Here is a 3,643-nt window from a genome sequence, read left to right on the forward strand (position 1 = left end):
CCCCTTTCTAGAGGATTCTCCGGTCTTAGGTGCCATCAATGGTAATGGAAAAACAAAAAGCTTATGCTTTTACCACACCAAACTTAGAGTGTTGCTCGCCCTCGAGCAATAAAAGAAAGAATAGATGAAGAAGAAGAAGAAATGGAGGAGAGGGAGAGTGGGAGGTGTTTTCGGCCAAGAAGGGTGTAGAGGGGTGTGTTGTGTGAATTTGATGAAGAATGGAGGGCTTTATATAGGGAAGGGAGGGGGGAAGGTTTCGGCCATATGGGTGGGTTTGGGTGGAAAATTGGTTTTGAATTTTGAAGGTAGGTGGAGTTTATGAGGTAGGTTTATGGGGAAGAGTGGATGGATGTGAGTGGTGAAGAGGTGATGGGGAAGAGAGATTGAGGTGATTGGTGAAGGGTTTTTGGGGAAGAGTGTTTATGGGGTTGTGTGAAAGAAAGTGGTGAGAAGAAGTGAGTGGAGGTAGGTGGGGATCCTGTGGGGTCTACAGGTCCTGAGTAGATCCTGTGGGGTCCACAAATCCTGAGTGGATCCTGTGGGGTCCACAGATCCTGAGGTGTTCAAGGATTTACATCCCTGCACCCATTAGGCATGTAAAATTGCCTTTGCACACAACTCTGGGCGTTCAGCGCCAGGTTGGTAGCCATTTTGGGCGTTCAATGCCCATTTGTGTGCCATTTCTGGCGTTGAACGCCAGAACCATGCCTGTTCTGGCGTTCAGCACCCAGAAGGTGCCCATTTTGGGCGTTCAGCGCCAGAACCATGCTCTGTTCTGGCGCTGAACGCCAGACAGATGCTCCTCCAGGGTGTGATTTTTCTTCTGCTATTTTTGACTCCGTTTTCAATTTTTATATTTATTTTGTGACTCCACATGATCATGAACCTAAGAAAACATGAAAAACAATAATAATAGAGTTAGATAAATAAACATTGGGTTGCCTCCCAACAAGCGCTTCTTTAATGTCAATAGCTTGACAGTGGGCTCTCATGGAGCCTCACAGATGTTCAGAGCATTGTTAAAACTCTCCAACACCAAACTTAGAGTTTGGATATAGAAGTTCAACACCAAACTTAGAGTTTGGTTGTGGCCTCCCAACTCCAAACTTAGAGTTTGACTGTGGGGGCTTGGTTGACTCTGTTTTAAGAGAAGCTTTTTCTGCTTCCTCTCCATGGTTGCAGAGGGAGATCCTTGAGTTTTAAACACAAGGAGGTCCTTATTCCATTGAAGGACTATTTCACCTCTGTCAACATCAATCACAGCTCTTGCTGTGGCCAGGAAAGGTCTTTCTAGGATGATGGATTCATCCTCTTTCTTTCCAGTATCCAGGACTATGAAATCAGCAGGGATGTAAAGGCCTTCAACTTTTACTAACACGTCCTCTACTTGTCCATAAGCCTGTTTTCTTGAACTGTCTGCCATCTCTAATGAGATTTTAGCAGCTTGCACCCCATAGATTCCCAGTTTCTCTATTACAGAGAGGGGCATGAGGTTTATTCCTGAACCAAAGTCACACAGAGCCTTAAAGATCATGGTGCCTATGGTACAGGGTATTATGAACTTTCCAGGATCCTGTCTCTTCTGAGGCAATGTCAGTTGATCCAGATCACTTAGTTCATTGATGAACAAGGGAGGTTCAACTTCCCAAGTATCAATGCCAAATAATTTGGCATTCAGCTTCATAATTGCACCAAGAAACTTGGCAGTTTGCTCTTCAGTAACATCCTCATTCTCTTCAGAAGAGGAATACTTATCAGAGCTCATGAAGGGCATAAGGAGGTTCAATGGAATCTCTATGGTCTCTAGATGAGCCTCAGAGTCCTTTGGTTCCTCAGAGGGAAGCTCCTTATTGACCACTGGACGTCCCAGGAGGTCTTCCTCTTTGGGATTCACGTCCTCTCCTCTCCTCACAGGTTCGGCCATGATGCTTATGTCAATGGCCTTGCACTCTCCTTTTGGATTCTCTTCTGTATTGCTTGGGAGAGTACTAGGAGGGATTTCAGTGATCTTTTTACTCAGCTGGCCCACTTGTGCTTCCAGATTTCTAATGGAAGATCTTGTTTCATTCATGAAACTTACAGTGGCCTTAGACAGATCAGAGACTAAGTTTGTCAAATTAGAAGTATTTTGTTTAGAGTCTTCTGTCTGTTGCTGAGTGGATGATGGGAAAGGTTTATTATTGCTAAACCTGTTTCTTCCACCATTATTAAAGCCTTGTTGAGGCTTTTGATCCTTCCATGAGAAATTTGGATGATTTCTCCATGATGAGTTATAGGTGTTTCCATAAGGTTCACCTAAATAATTTACCTCTGCTATTGCAGGGTTTTCAAGATCATAAGCTTCTTCTTCAGAAGATGCCTCTTGAGTACTGTTGGATGCAGCTTGCATTCCATGCAGACTCTGAGAGATCATATTGACTTGCTGAGTCAATATTTTATTCTGAGCCAATATGGCATTCAGAGTATCAACTTCAAGAACTCCCTTCTTCATAGGCGTCCCATTGCTCACAGGATTCCTTTCAGAAGTGTACATGAACTGGTTATTAGCAACCATGTCAATGAGTTCTTGAGCTTCTGCAGGCATTTTCTTTAGGTGAATGGATCCACCTGCAGAAGTGTCCAGTGACATCTTTGATAGCTCAGATAAACCATCATAGAATATATCCAGGATGGTCCATTCTGAAAGCATGTCAGAAGGACACTTTTTGGTCAACTGTTTGTATCTTTCCCAAGCTTCATAGAGGGATTCACCTTCTTTCTGTCTGAAGGTTTGAACATCAGCTCTAAGCTTGCTCAGCTTTTGAGGAGGAAAGTACTTGGCTAAGAAAGTCGTGACCAGCTTATCCCAAGAGTTCAGGCTGTCTTTGGGTTGAGAATCCAACCATAATCTAGCTCTGTCTCTTACAGCAAAAGGGAAAAGCATGAGCCTGTAGACTTCAGGATCTACTCCATTAGTCTTAACAGTATCACATATCTGCAAGAATTCAGTTAAGAACCGAAAAGGATCTTCAGATGGAAGTCCATAAAACTTGCAGTTCTGCTGCATCAGAGAAACTAATTGAGGTTTCAGCTCAAAGTTGTTTGCTCCAATGGCAGGAATGGAGATGCTTCTTCCATGTAAATTGGAATTAGGTGCAGTAAAGTCACCAAGCATCCTCCTTGCATTATTATTATTTTCGGCTGCCATCTCCTCTTCCTGTTCGAAAATTTTTTGAAAGGTTATCTCTGGATTGTTGTAATTTAGCTTCTCTTAGTTTTCTCTTCAGAGTCCTTTCAGGTTCTGGATCTGCTTCAACAAGAATGTTCTTATCCTTGCTCCTGCTCATATGACAAAGAAGAGGGCACAGAAAAAAAAATAATAATAATAATATGGATCCTTTATACCACAGTATAGGGATCCCTGTGTGAGTAGAAGAAGAGGGGGAGACAAAGAATGTGATGTAAAGAAAGAAACACAACTGTGAGGATGGCAGAGATGTGAGATGAGATGTTAGTAGATGAATAAATAAATAGAATAAGATGGGAGAGGGAGAATTTTCGAAAAATATTTTTGAAAAAGAGTTAGTGATTTTCGAAAATGGTTTTTGAAAAATGTTAGTATTTTTCGAAAATTTTTAAAATCAAAAATAAAAATAAGAATAAT

The 3,643-nt window shown here is 42.0% G+C and overlaps 1 non-coding gene across 1 annotated transcript; it reads left to right on the top strand.

Moving 5' to 3' along the window:
- Nucleotides 1-2,683: 2,683 nt before the first annotated feature.
- LOC112745389 (small nucleolar RNA R71) lies at nucleotides 2,684-2,791 on the top strand. The gene has a single exon (XR_003173321.1). It is a non-coding gene; the product is annotated as a small nucleolar RNA R71 (small nucleolar RNA).
- Nucleotides 2,792-3,643: the final 852 nt, after the last annotated feature.

The sequence above is a fragment of the Arachis hypogaea genome, chromosome 14 (genome assembly GCF_003086295.3).
Source record: "Arachis hypogaea cultivar Tifrunner chromosome 14, arahy.Tifrunner.gnm2.J5K5, whole genome shotgun sequence".
In the NCBI taxonomy this organism is placed as follows: domain Eukaryota; kingdom Viridiplantae; phylum Streptophyta; class Magnoliopsida; order Fabales; family Fabaceae; genus Arachis; species Arachis hypogaea.